Raw genomic sequence first — 13,820 nt, 5'->3', positions numbered from 1 at the left:
GAGAGAGAGAGAGAATGGGCATGCCAAGGCTTCCAGCCTCTGCAAACGAATTCCAGACACGTGCTCCCCCTTGTGTATCTGGCTAACGTGGGACCTGGAGAACTGAGCCTCGAACCAGGGTTCTAAGGCTTCACAGGCAAGTGCTTAACCGCTAAGCCATCTCTCCAGCCCTGTAATTTTCTTTTTTTGTTCTATCTTTGCCTGATTTTGGTATCAGGGTGATGCTGGCTTCATAGAAAGAATTTGGTAGGATTCCTTCTTTTTCTATTTTATGGAAAACCTTAAGAAGCAATGGTGTTAGTTCTTCCCTGAATGTCTGGTAAAATTCAGCAGTGAATCCATCTGGACCTGGACAATTTTTAGTTGGGAGATTTTTGCTAACTGGTTGGATCTCCATGGTTATTTAAGTGATTGATCTCAACTTAATTTAATTTAGGTAGGTCATATAGATCAAGGAAATCATCCATTTCTTTTTAGATTTTCATACTTTGTGGAGTATATGCTTTTATAGTATGCCCCTGTGAATTTATGAATTTTTCTGGCATCTGTTGTGATGTTACCTTTTTCATCTCTAATTTATTAATTTCTGTCTCTTTTCTCTTTCTTTTGGTCAGATTTGCTAAGGGTTTATCAATCTTGTTTATCCTTTCAAAGAACCAACTCTTTGTTTCATTGATTCTTTGGATTTTTTTTTGTTTCTTTCTATTTCATTAATTTTTGCCCTAATCCTTATTATTTCTTCCCATCTACTGATTTTTAGTTTGCTTTGTTCTTATTTTTCCAAGGCTTTAAGGTGAAACATTAGGTCGTTTACTTGCAACTTTTCTGATTTCTTAATATAGGCACTTAAAACTATAAATTTGCCTCTAAGGACTGCCTTCATTGTGTCCCAGAGATTTATGTTGTGTTCTCATTATCATTTGACTCTATAAACTTTTTGATTTTCTTCTTGATTTCTTCATTGACCCTCCTCATTTAGTAGTGTGTTGTTTAATTTCCATGATTTTGTGTATGCTCTATAGCTTTTCTTGCTATTGATTTGTACTTTGATTCCATTGTAGTCAGATAGAATGCAAGCAATTATTTTAATTTTCCTGTATTTGTTAAGATTTGCTTTGTGTCCTGATATATGGTCTATTTTAGAGAATGTTCCATGTGCTGCTGAAAAGAATGTGTATTCTGTAGCATTTGGATGAAATGTCCTGTAGATACCTGTTAGGTACATTCCTTCTGTGACCTCATTTAGTCCAGATGCCTGCCTGTTTATTTTTTCCTGGGATGACCTGTCAATTGATGAGAGTGGGGTGTTGAAGTCACCCACTACCACTGTTTAGTGTTATCTGTGACCTTAGTTCTAATAGTGTTTGTTTGATGAATTTGGGAGCCCCCATGTTAGGTGCATATATGTTTAGGATTGTAATGTCCTGCTGTTGGAGGGTGCCTTTAATAAATATATAGTGACCTTCCTTATGTTTCTTAACTAATGTTGGACTGAAATCTACCTTGTCAGATATTAGGATAGCAACCCCTGCTGTTTTCTAGTTCCATTTGCTTGAAACACCATTTTCCAACCTTTCACCCTAAGATAGTGTCCATTCTTTGTAGAAAGGTGTGTTTCTTGGAGGCAACAAATTGAAGGATCCTGCTTTTTAACCCAGTCTGTGAACCTATGCCTTTTGGTTGGGGCGTTGAGGCTGTTGATATGAAGAGATAATATTGAAATGTGTGTATTCTTTTTTGCCCTCTTGGGTTGACTAGTATTTGAGTATTGTTTGTTTTTTCCTGGTTCCTTATATGTGTTCTTTTTATTCAACATGGAGGATTCTTTGAAGTATTTTCTGTAGTGCTGGTTTTGTCTTCAAATACTCCTTTAGCTTGCTTTTGTCGTGGAATGTCCTTATTTCTCCATCTATTTGAATGGGTAGTTTTGCAGGATAAATAACCTTGGTTGACAGTTGTTATCTTTCAGGACTTGGAATACATCACTCCATGCCCTTCTGGCTTTTAAAGCTTGTGTTGAGTAATCTGCTGTAATCCTGATAGGCTTGCCTTTGTAGGTAACTGGATTTTTTTTTTCTCTGGCTGCTTTCAATATTTTTTTCTTTGGTTTGTGTGTTTGGTAGTTTGATTATAATATGACAAGGAGAGGTTCTTTCAAGGTTTTGTCTGGCTGGTGTTCTAAGGGATTCCTGTAACTGCATTGGCACCTCTTTCCCAATTTGGGGGAAGTTTTCTTATGTGATTTTGTTGAAGACACCTACTATGCCTTTGGAGTGAAATTCTTCTCCTTCTACTATGCCCTGAATTCTTGTTTGGTCTTTTCATAGTGTTCTGAATATCTTGAAATTCCCACTCATACTTTTCTATTAGTTTGTCTTTCTCTTTGTTGGACTGTATTAGATCTGCCACCTGGTCTTCTATCTTAGATATTCTGTCTTCTCCTTCATCCATTCTACTGTTGGGATTTTCTACAGAGTTTTTTATTTCATTAACTGTGTTCTTCATTGCTAGCAATTCTGACTCATTTTTCTTTATTATTTCTATTTCCTTATTTATATTGACCTCTTTATTTCATTAACTTGGTGTCCTGTGTTTTCTTTGATTCCTTTGATTTTCTCATTCATTCCTTTGATTTCTGCTTTGACTTCTTTTTCTTTTTATTTGTAATCATTCTTTTGAAATCTTTCTCAGGCATTTCCTCTAACTCGTTCTCACTAGAGGTCATTCTGATGTATTGATACTTTTTGGTGGATTTATATTGTCTTGATTTTTGGCATCTCTTGTGTTATAATGTATATATTTTTGCATCCTCTGCTCCTGCTCGGTCCTGCTGTCAATTCAAGTAGGCATGTGGGGTCCCTGGGCCGCTGCTCTGCCCTGGAGCTGGGCACTGGCAGTGGGGGAGGGGAGGCTGCCGATGCTGCTCTAGTTCTCTAGCTATTCCATGTGCTCTTCTACCTTGTGATCTGCTCCTTCATTGTTCACTGCCGCTCTCCCTTTGCATTTCTTGAGTCTGCGGAGAGCTCTGGTGTGAGTGGAAGCTCCCCTCACCTGGCTTTCCCTGCAGCTCAAGCTGAGCCTGGTGGCTTTCTAGTGCGCCACGGCCACTGCAGCGGTCTGTGTATTATTATGATTTTTTTTAAAAGGATTTTGCACCAGGTGTGGTGACACATGCCTTTAGTCTTAGCAAATGGGAGGCAGAGGTAAGAGGATCGCTGTGAGTTCTAGGCCATCCTAAGACTACATAGTGAATTTCAGGGTGGTATGGTCTAGAGCAAGACCCTACCTTGAAAAAAAAAAAAAGGATTTTGGTATTGAAGGAGCATGGGAGAAAGCTTTTTTTTTGTTGTTGTATTTTTTTAAAGGCAGATTAGATTAGAAATTGAGGTCCAAAATTGAAGCAGGAGATGCCACACCACATGCCATCTCGCCCTGACACAAGAACAGAACTCTTGCAGGGTGGTGGTGGTGCACACCTTTTATCCCAGCACTTGGGAGGCAGAGGTAGGGGGATCACCATACTTCAAGGCCACCCTGAGACTCCATAGTGAATTCCAGGTCAGTCTGGGTTAGAGCGAGTCCCTACCTGGAAAGAAAAACAGAAGAGGAAAAAAGAACAGAACTCTTGGCAGAAATGGAACTTGTGTCCAATCAAGACGGATCTACTGCGTCTGCTGCTGCCCATAGTCCAGGCAACCTATGCAGGAGGTCCAGGCTCCGCCCTCCAAACCTCCCAACCAATCAGGTCTTCCTCTTGCCTATAAAGGCTCCTGTCTTCTTGCTGTCACAAACTCCACCTCACTCTGTTCTGTCTTGCTGGACTCTGCTCTGTTTTTCTGCCTCTCTTCACTGAGCCACAGGGACACATGTGAGTCTGTCTTCCGGGGCTTGTACTTTAACTGCTAAGCCATCTCTCTAGCCCTTCCTCTTTACTTTCAAGTGCTGTGAGCTATGTAATCTCTATGATAAAATCTGTCTAAACTTCCCTCTGGTTTGTGTGCTCTTTGTCACTGCAGATGAAGTATGGAGTCCCCTGACTCACTGGAAATTTTTCATGACTGCAGTAAAGTCCTTCACCCTAACAACACATTGGTTAAAACCCAACCAAAGGCTGAGAAAGCCCCCGTAACTCTCAAAGAAACCTGAAATTCCCATGTCATATTTGTGCTTCACTGTTATATTGGTGCATGGGTGAGGAATACAGCTGTTACACTGAATTCTGAATGAGTTTGGAGTTTGCAAGAAGTTGAAAAAACAAGACCCAGCTGACCTCCATTTGAACATCCATATCATGTGAATGTGACTTTCTTGTTGGCACTGGAAAAACAGTGACAGCAATTAGGCTGTCAGAATTCAGTATTTTAGGGCTGGGCATGCAGCTCAGTGCTAGTACACTTAAGACCCTTGGTTTGATCTCCAGCCCAGCAAAAACATAAAAACAAAAAAGAATTCTGTGAGAAATCAGTAGTTTATTTTCCCAAAGCCAGAGCATACATGTAAGTCAGGAAGGAGAGGTCAGGGCCTTCCTTCACGCAGGGGGCTCGCAGGGCAGCGCGGACGTGACCGGAGGAGCTGACCCCGCAGGCAGGCGGCACAGCAGAGTCCATCCGCGCCCGGTGGGCGTCGCTGCATCCAGAAGCGCTGAGGACGCCGGTGACCATCACCGCGGTCACACGCTTCGCACCACGGCGCGGACCTGGCCGTGCCGACGAAGAGCGCGGGGACGAGACTCCCTTCCAGGCTCCGCGAGCAGCGCGCGGGGAGGCTGAGCTCAGGGCCTCGGCTCACCGCCCGGCAGCCCCGCTCTCCGCCGCCGCAGCCCGCCTCGCATGTCCGGTCACTGCTCACGAGGTCAGCAGAGGAACGTCCGGGTGTGTACGGGGTTACCTAGGCCCCCGGATCCATCCCCTCCTGAGAAGGCCCTTCCTAGAGAATTAACATTTCTGGGATGATTGCCTTTTTCCAAAAATCCTTCCCAAACACCTTTTAACAGGACTGGCTGGCTAGACCAGACTCCCAGCCACTGGGCTGACATACCCCCAACATAAGTCTCAAGGTGGGATTCCTGAACCTTTTTTTGCCTTCTGGAACACATTTTTCTGGGCAAGAATTCTGCATTCCTGTTTTTCTTAAGTTCTGAGCTTCTCAAATCCCCTATTACTTCCTTGGGCAAGAGCTGTGCATTCCTTCCTTTATACTCTTTCTCTTAAAGCTTTTTCCTAAAGCCAGGTGTGGTGGTGTACACCTTTAATCACAGCACTTGGGAGGCAGAGGTAGGAGGATCATGGAGTCCAGGTCAGTCTGGACTACAGTGAAACTCTACGTCAAAATAAATAAATAAATAAACAAACTGTAAGCCATAATAAGATATTTCTGAACTTTGTCCTCTGGTCTGTGGGTTTCATTCATCAAATTCATGAGACAAGAATCCAGTGACCCTCCCAACATTTATTGCCAGAGGAACCCCAATACCTGTATCATTATGAATGTGCTGAGCTATTGCTGAAACTTTCCTCTTTGTATGGTGGGAAGTGGCTGTGGGCAAAATATTTCAAAGATAAATTTCTTAAGCATCCTGATCACTGGCCTGATGAAAACTGCAAAGCAGTGATGTAGCTGGAATGAAAATTTCTATCTTGTGTGGTTAGTTTGGTAAGCATTTGCTTCCATGTGTCACTGTGGACATTCCCTTCTTGTCTTCACTTGGGAGACCTGTGTCTCAGCTTTTAGCTAGAACCTAGCCTGGCTGACTCAGTGCCATTAATGGACACCTTCTCACCCTCAACTGTGTCCCCAAAGATAGAGCCACTTAAAATTCAAAGAAAAAAAAATCCATGAAAGTAGATTTTGTAACGGGCAGGACCAGAGTCATATGGAGAAAGTAAAGCCTTATTCAAGGCAGGGCACGATGCTAGCAGCTCACTGTGCTTCCATGGGAATGCCTGGCTTGGGACAGCAAGAGACTGTGCACCTGTGAGCCTGTCCATACCACGGGTTAACCTTGCTAATGCTTACCGGCAGTTTCCCCTCTGCCCCTCACTCATGCACACAGATTTTTGTTGTTTCATTTTTTATTTTTCCGGTTTTTCAAGGTAGGGTCTCCCTCTAGCACAGACTGACCTGTAATTCTGTCTGTAGTCTCAGGGTGGCCTCGAACTCACAGTGATCCTCCTACCTCTGCCTCCAGAGTGCTGGGATTAAAGGCGTGCACCATTATGCCTGGCAGGTTTTTATTATTTATCTATTTATTTATTTTCGTTTTTCACAGTAGGGTCTCGCTCTAGCCCAGGCATGCACACAGATTTTAATGGAATACTACTTACTGTACACACAGGACACTGGTCTCAAGAAACACACAGTGGAATGGAGAGACAGCTGAGGAAGGAGCTGGTGACAGCACTGAGGACCATCACAAGTGAGGCATGTGCTCATTGCCATAAAAGTATAGGAAGGAAAACAACCCTGAAACCCCAAACAGGAAAGAATTAATAGTAAAATGAGGTTGGTTTGATTTTTATTATTATTTTGGTTTTCCCCTCGAGTCCAGTCCAACATGAAATTCACTATGTAGCCCCCAGGCTGGCCTACAGATATCCTCCTACCTCTGCCTCCTGAGTACTGGGATCAAAGGTGTGCACCACCACACTCAACTGTTTGTTTGTTTGTTTGTTTGTTTGTTTGTTTGCAAGCTGATTGGGGGGGGGATAGAATGGGTACACCAGGTCATCTTGCATCTGGCTTTACTTGGGTACTGGGGAATCAAACCCCAGGCTGGCAGACTTTGCAAGCAAATGCCTTTAACTGCTGAACCATCTGTCCAGCCTCCCTTTTGTTTTTAGCTCCAGACACATGTGCCATTTTGTGCATCTGGCTTTATGTGGGTACTGGGGAATCGAACCTGGGCCATCCATCTTTGCAAGCAAGTTCCTTTAACCACTCAGCTATTTCTTCAGCCCCCTATTTTATTTATTTGTTTATTTATTTATTTTGGAATAGAGTAGCCTAGAACTCACTGTTAGGCCAGGCTGAACTGAAACTCAGAGTCATCCTCCTGCCTCTACTTCCAAGTGTTAGTTCTGAGTGCTGGTCTAGATTTTCTCCAACAGGCCTGAGGACAACTTCTGCACTCAGCTAGGAGAAAGCTATTAACTTTGGAGTCGATCACCCCTAAGCCATCTAGCCAGTTTCTGTCTCCAATCAGCTGAGGCACAAAGATTGCCTGGAGTTTGAAGCCAGCCCAGGCTACAAGCTGAGACCATGTCTGAAAAAAATAAAAGTCATAACAAAACAAAAATTCTAGGAAACAATTGTGATAGAACAGTATCTTCAACAAATGGTGTTGGAAGAGCTGGACATCCCTATGCAGAAAAGTGATGTTGGGACCCATCTCACATCACATGCGAATATCAAATGGACTTAAATGTTAAGACCTGAAACCGAAATTTCCAGAAGAAAGCAGAGAGGGAACGTTCCATGACATTAGTCTATGACTGTTTAATTTCAAAAAGAGAGACAACAAACACAAAGGCAGACAAGCAGGATGACACCAGACTAAAGCTCTGCACAGAGAAGGGAGCGCGACAAAGGAAAGAGACACCCCCCCCCCCATCCCCGACAGGATGGGAGAAAGGATCCCAAACTGCATCCTGAGGGCTGAATTTCCAGTAAGTCCAGAGTCTCTTTCATGTGCAGGGCAGCGGTACTCCCAACTTCAAGATACAGGATCAAGCTGAACGTCCATCCACTGACGGATGGACAAAGAAAACCTTGCACTTGCCCAGTGGACCCTGCTGAAGCGGTTGTAATAAGGAGTCCCCAGAGATGAAGCTGGAGGACGTGGTGTGGTGACGTAAACCAGGTTCAGGGTGACAAATCCACATGACTTCACTTGCAGTGTTGAATCTGGCAAAGTTGTTTACAAGGACAGAGGAGAATGGTGGTGACCAAGCGCGAGTGGAGAGGGCGGGCATTGTTGGTTACGCTGATTTAGCTGACCTACGATTTGTACATGGATTAAACCGCGGCGTTCCTCCTACTACTTACCAAACAATTATTGAATGCATAACCTTAGAAGACACAGTGACCGGAAATAGTGTGTTACTTTTGCCTCCTTTCGGACTTGTGGGGATGAAGCCAGAGCTGCCGAGCTTCAAGTGACCTGCTGCCTCAGGGACAAACATGTACCCAGGCTGGGACGTGGGATTTGATGGCACCAAACCTTTCTAATGTCCCCTTCCTTCGAGTTCCCTTTTCTCATCCTGACAAATGGCTTTCGAGCAGACAGCGGACGAGTGCATCCATTGCCTTGACAGTCACCGTTCTGGGGTTCCGGAGACAGCGGGTAATGGGGAGAGGACCAGCTCACGGACAGAGGAGCTAGAACAGGGGGCGGGGGATTAGCTCAGGCGGTAGAGCGCTCGCTTAGCATGCGAGAGGCAGTGGGATCGACGCCCACATCCTCCAGGTTTTACACCTTGGGTCTCCCTCCTGGGGCCTCCAGGTCGGATTACACATCCTTCGAAGACAACCTTTTCTTAGTGGCGCCCAAACTGATGGAGAAAGAACAGAGCTGACTGGGACTGCGGTGCTTGACACACTGCGAGCGGGTGACATGGCACGGGACAAGTTCTCAAGCGACGCTAATTACTAAAATGCGTCCTGTGTACATTTGCATCGCCACGAGACCTGAACAAACATCGGATCTGACTTTAGCGCATAGTCCTGCGTGTTTTCTGCACCCACAATTCATCCACTAGCATTCGTTCACCAGGCGTTGAGAATCTCCCTGTGCACCAGGGGTCACGTCCCCTCCATCTGCTCCGGTGTCCACTGTAAACGCTTGTCGAGGCCTGTAGAATGGGGTGGACGGTGTTTTCTCCTCCTCGAGGACTGGACGAGGTGCCTCAGGCGTCCACGCTGCTGTCGGGCAGCAGACAGAACAGAGTGGACGAACCCCATTCGAACCCCATCCTCGGCCGCTCACTGTCCCACGACGCCAGCTTCCCACTTCCAGCCTCTGTGAGATCAAAATTGAAAACCTTTTCCTAACACCCCTCAGTGCTCCAGCCGTCTGCCCAGGGCTCTCCGGAAGGTCTTCAGCCATCACAGTCTCCCCCACACCCTCCCCCCCCTCTCTCTCTCAAGGGTCTCCTGCTCCAGCCATGTCCGTCCCTGCCCTCCCCCGTCCGCGCGCTCTGCGCACACGCGCGCATCCCGTGCACCGCGCAGGGCTTCTCCACGCGAGGACCCCGTCCACGCAGCCGCCGCCCAGCGCGCTGACCCCTGCCCTGTGCCGCACCTCCATCCCTACTCCTTGCTGGTTGGGGTTTTGGTTTATTTTATTTGTTGTCGCTGTTCTGTTTCTGTGGACCTGTGTGACTTCTGCAGGACGCGCCCGCGAGCCCGCGATCCCACCATGGAGGGAAAGTGGAGCGTCTGGTGTGTCGTTTCCGTAGTGTAGTGGTTATCACGCTCGCCTCACACGCGAGAGGTCCTCGGTTCGAAACCGAGCGGAAACATGCTGGCTTTTTGGCTCGTTTTCCTTTGGGAATGTGGAACTCCCGTTTCTCCGCCTTCCTTCTCCTCCTCCCAGCAGCTCTGGCTCAACCTTTGGCCCTATCAAGACAGCCCCGCCACGGGACCCCGACGCCCCAGGTGGACCTTCCCGAGCGAGGACTCACTTTCTTCTGCTGCTGATGGGAACCTTGAAGTCTTGGGAAAGTGACAGTCTACCCTGTGCGACTTTCTGTCCTCTCTGGATGTCCAGGGCCATCATTGGACCATTGTCGGTTCTGCACTAAGGCCCGGGGTCCTGGCTGTGCTACAGGGAAGAAAGGACAGTGACCGCTCAGCTGAGCTGTGCTTGCTGACCAGGGACACTGCGATCCTACAGCCCTGTGTGTCCACTGGTGTCTGCTGGGCTGAGCTGGGTGGGTGAGCCCTGTGCTTGCTGACCAGGGACACTGTGTGCGGACAGCATGGATCCTGCAGACCCGTGTGTCCACCGGGAGCCTGAGACGCGCTTCTTCACGTCGCAGACATCATTCGCTTGTGTGGACCTTCAAAGGAACTGGGAGGCCAGCGCAGCTGTCGCAGGCCTGAAAAAGGCGAGGCGGGAAGCAAACCTGGGACTCAGACCCTGGCCACAGCGGGTGAGCGGCCGCACAGCCAGGCCAGCATGAACAAGGAGGGAAAGGACCACCGGGGCATGGACGAGGGGAGAAGTTCAAAAGAAGCCAAGACACAGCAGATCCAGACTGCCTTTGTCTATCAGCCCCCGGGCTTGAGGTTCCCGCCTTAAAAACTGAAATGTTTGGGCACTTCGTGACCGCCAAAGGACAGCCGAGGTGGCACGGCGGCACACTGGCCAAGACGCTGGGCAGAGCAGGGGACATTGTTTGCGAGAATCCGAGTTGGGGCACTCTGCCGACCCTTACTCCCCACTCCCTCTTTTCTCCCCTCCGCCGGGCCTGCAGCTCAGTTCTTGCTTTCTGGTTCCGCCCACTAGGCAAATATGATTGACTTAGGCAAGTGGTTGAAACCAAAATAAAATAAAAGACTAAAAGTGTGCCTTGTACTGGGATTGCCTCGCATAGGAGGTCTGAGTTCAAGCCCCACGGCAGCAACTTTTTTTTTTTTAAATTGCTGAAAACGTGGGGAAATATCTGAGAGTATGTCTGACTTCTTGTATTACTAATTATTACTTTTATAATTATTAAGTTTAACATTTTAAATAATGATTACTAATTTTTAATTTTTAAAAAATATTTCATTCATTTATTTATGAGACAGAGAATGAGAATGGGCGTGCCAGGGCCTCTACCTACTGCAAACTCCATATGGGCACGAGCCACCATGTGCATCTGGCCTATGTGGGATCTGGGCTTCGCAGGCATGTGCCTTAAAGTCTAAGCCATCTCTCCAGCCCTAATTATTAACTTTTTAATGTAACGGAGCTAGGCAAGGCATATGCCTGGTTAGCTAGAAGTACAGGAGGTTAGAAAACTGTCAGGAAAAAATTTCTCCCAGAAGAAAGTTAAGACCTAACCCATCCATTGGTCAAGCGAAGTGTGGATGGAAGGCTGTCGTTCTAAATGGGACATTTCCTTCAGTCGAGAGAGGAAGGAGAAATGAAGAAAGGACAGGGTTCCTGTGGGTGGTGGCGCTGGTTATTTAGTGGACTCCTGCAGCACAGCGTGCCGAGGTAGACAGGGCTCCATGGCTGGAAGCTTAACGTGGTGTTGGCCGGTTTCCCTCCACTGCAGAACTGTTTTCTCTCAGCTCCATCACCAGCTCTTCCCTCCAGAAGAACCCTGCGTAACAAGTAATGCAAGTGTTTTGTTTTTTTTTTTTTTCCCTAGCAGGGAGCATGAAATGTGTTAAAAAAAAAAAAAAAAAACCTAGTGGCCAGTACGGGGATCGAACCCGCGACCTTGGCGTTATTAGCACCACGCTCTAACCAACTGAGCTAACCGGCCAGACAAGGGCCTTAGTTCTTGCTCGTCCTACAGATACCTGAAGGTGAATGTTATTTTATTGCTTATGGAATTGTGATTTCGTTTTGTTTGTAAATTTATCTTGGAGCTGGAAAAAATGGTGCAATCTCTCTCTCTCTCTCTCCTTTCTGAGTTCAAAATCTTTCTAGAAATATAATTCTGCGAAAGGGAACAAAGGTCCCTGTCCGGTGACCCAGGACTGGGGCTGGTTCCGGGGACGCTCGGGGCACCCAGGGCACCGCCAGCCCCGCCCGCGCCAGGCTCCGCGGGCTCCAGGGAAGCGCGCTCGGCTCCTCTGCGCGCCGCCGCCGCCGTTTTCTGACGTTTTCCCTAAGGCAACCATCGACCCTCGCCCATCTCCCCACATGCACTAAATTCCCATTTTCACGGAATTCACGGGGCCGCTCCCGGGCTTCTAGTGTGGAGCATCTGGAGGAACCTTCCCGGGAGGTTCCCGCCCAGCCTGACTCCGGGTAGGCCGTCCTCTCTCCTCTCCACTCCTTCTTGCTCCTCCCTCCTCTCCCCTCCCTTCTCTTCCCCCCTCTCCTCTCCTCCCGTCCCCTCTCCTCCTCTCCACCTCTTCTCTCTCCTCTTCTCTTCCTCCCCTCTTCTCTCCTCCTCTCCTCTCTCCACCCCTTCCCTCCCTTTCCTCCCCTCCCTTCCCCTTTTCTCCCCTCCTCTCCCCTCCTGTCCCCTCCTCTATTATTATTAAAATAATAAGAGGGAAACTGGTGACATCAAAATAGGAGAGACTAGCTGGAAAGAAGAGATTCGGTGAAGGGGGAACTTGGGAGGAGAAATGAAGGGCGGTGGGAGCGGACTGTGATCATGGTACGTCGTCAATGTGTGGAGATTGTCGGTAAAAAGTTTTGGTTTTTTTTAAAGTAATCTGGGTAGCTACCCCCACAACACTGAGAATAGCCATCAGTGCGCGGCTATAAAGTAAGTGTATGCTGAGATACATTTGTCCTAAAGTGTGTCTTCCGGGGCGTTCAAGTGTCTAGAGAAACGCACGGGAAACCCGCAGGGACGGGGCCGTCGGAGCAGCAGCGGTCAGATGCCGGCCTGAGCTCGCGGGCGCCGCGGGCTCTGCGTGTTTGCACGCGCAGCCGTCCGCAGGTTCGAGTCCTGACTCCAGGACAACGGCGGACGGAAGCAGAGCCTTCCCTGCACCGAGGAGAGCCGCAGCGCCCACAAGTCACCCGCAGTTCCACGGAAGCCAGGGGCCCACGCCGGCACCCACGGTCGCTCTGAGAAAGGTGTCTCCTCCTCCTCTTCCCAGCCACACTTCCCTCCAAAGGCTCCGAGTGACTCCGACTCGAATGTCCTTTCCTGTCCAGTGTGAGCGGAAACCAGTCTCTCCCTTGAGCTCTGAGTTACCCGTGTAGCTCCGCTTCCTTCCGCAAATGGTAAAAGGACAAAGTCCTACCTGAAAACGACCGTCACCACGAAATCCGTCCATTCCTGTCGCGCGGGCGCAAGCGCGGGAGCTCGTCGCCCTCTTAGCGCAGTAGGCAGCGCGTCAGTCTCATAATCTGAAGGTCCTGAGTTCGAGCCTCAGAGAGGGCACCTTTTGCTGCTACGGTTCATTTCGCTTACATACTGGTGAAGTGGGAAATAAGGTTACTAGAGTGTTTGGGACTCCTCATCGTACGTCCGCGAGGCCCCAATAGGTCCTTTCTTTTGTAATATTTCTTTTTTTTTTAATTTTTACTTATTTATTTCAGAACGACAGAGAGACAAAAAGGCAGATAGAATGGGCGCGCCAGGGCTTCCAGCCACTTCAAACGAACTCCAGACGCGTGCGCCCCTTTGTGCAACTGGCTAACGTGGTCCTGGGGCATCGAGCCTCGAACCGGGGTCCTCAGGCTTCACAGGCAAGCACCCGGAGGGTCCTTTCTTCCGACAGCGTCAGGACAGTGCGGCGGGCTCTGACCAGAGGGTCTCCCGCCCGTCCGGGTTCGCCCTGGCCTCGGGCTGCACAGCCGAGCTTTCCTGGGAGTCTGGACACTTCTTTCTGCCGTGGTCCCGAGCGGCCTCGGGTGGGCTCCGGAGTCTCTGCGGTGGACACGCCGGCTCAGGCGAAGCCCGTCTCGTGCCCGGGTCCCCGGGGGACAGAGCACCGGCCTCAGCCGTCGTCCCGGACTGTGTGTTCGGGGCTCGGAGCCGGGGCGTGGAGCACGAGGTTCCCGGGACTGGATTTGTGTGGGAAGGGCCTGGGCGGCAGGGAAAGTGGTGGTGGTCGGCCGTGTCCAGAGCGAGGGGGGACGAGGGCTGCGGGGACAGCGGGGTGGGGGATGCTGGCGGCAAAGTGTCCCCGGTCCA

At 48.7% G+C, this 13,820-nt stretch overlaps 4 non-coding genes across 4 annotated transcripts; 3 read left to right on the top strand and 1 right to left on the bottom strand.

Annotated features, from left to right (window-relative positions):
• The first annotated feature begins 8,390 nt into the window (after positions 1–8,390).
• On the top strand, positions 8,391–8,463 carry Trnaa-agc. The gene has a single exon. It is a non-coding gene; the product is annotated as a tRNA-Ala (tRNA).
• Positions 8,464–9,445: 982 nt separating this feature from the next.
• Trnav-cac lies at positions 9,446–9,518 on the top strand. Its single transcript has one exon. It is a non-coding gene; the product is annotated as a tRNA-Val (tRNA).
• Positions 9,519–11,403: 1,885 nt separating this feature from the next.
• Trnai-aau lies at positions 11,404–11,477 on the bottom strand. The gene has a single exon. It is a non-coding gene; the product is annotated as a tRNA-Ile (tRNA).
• A 1,514-nt stretch (positions 11,478–12,991) lies between these two features.
• Trnam-cau lies at positions 12,992–13,064 on the top strand. Its single transcript has one exon. It is a non-coding gene; the product is annotated as a tRNA-Met (tRNA).
• Positions 13,065–13,820: the final 756 nt, after the last annotated feature.

The sequence above is a fragment of the Jaculus jaculus genome, chromosome 13, assembly GCF_020740685.1.
Source record: "Jaculus jaculus isolate mJacJac1 chromosome 13, mJacJac1.mat.Y.cur, whole genome shotgun sequence".
NCBI lineage: Eukaryota > Metazoa > Chordata > Mammalia > Rodentia > Dipodidae > Jaculus > Jaculus jaculus.
This window is presented reverse-complemented; position numbering and strand designations above follow the sequence as displayed.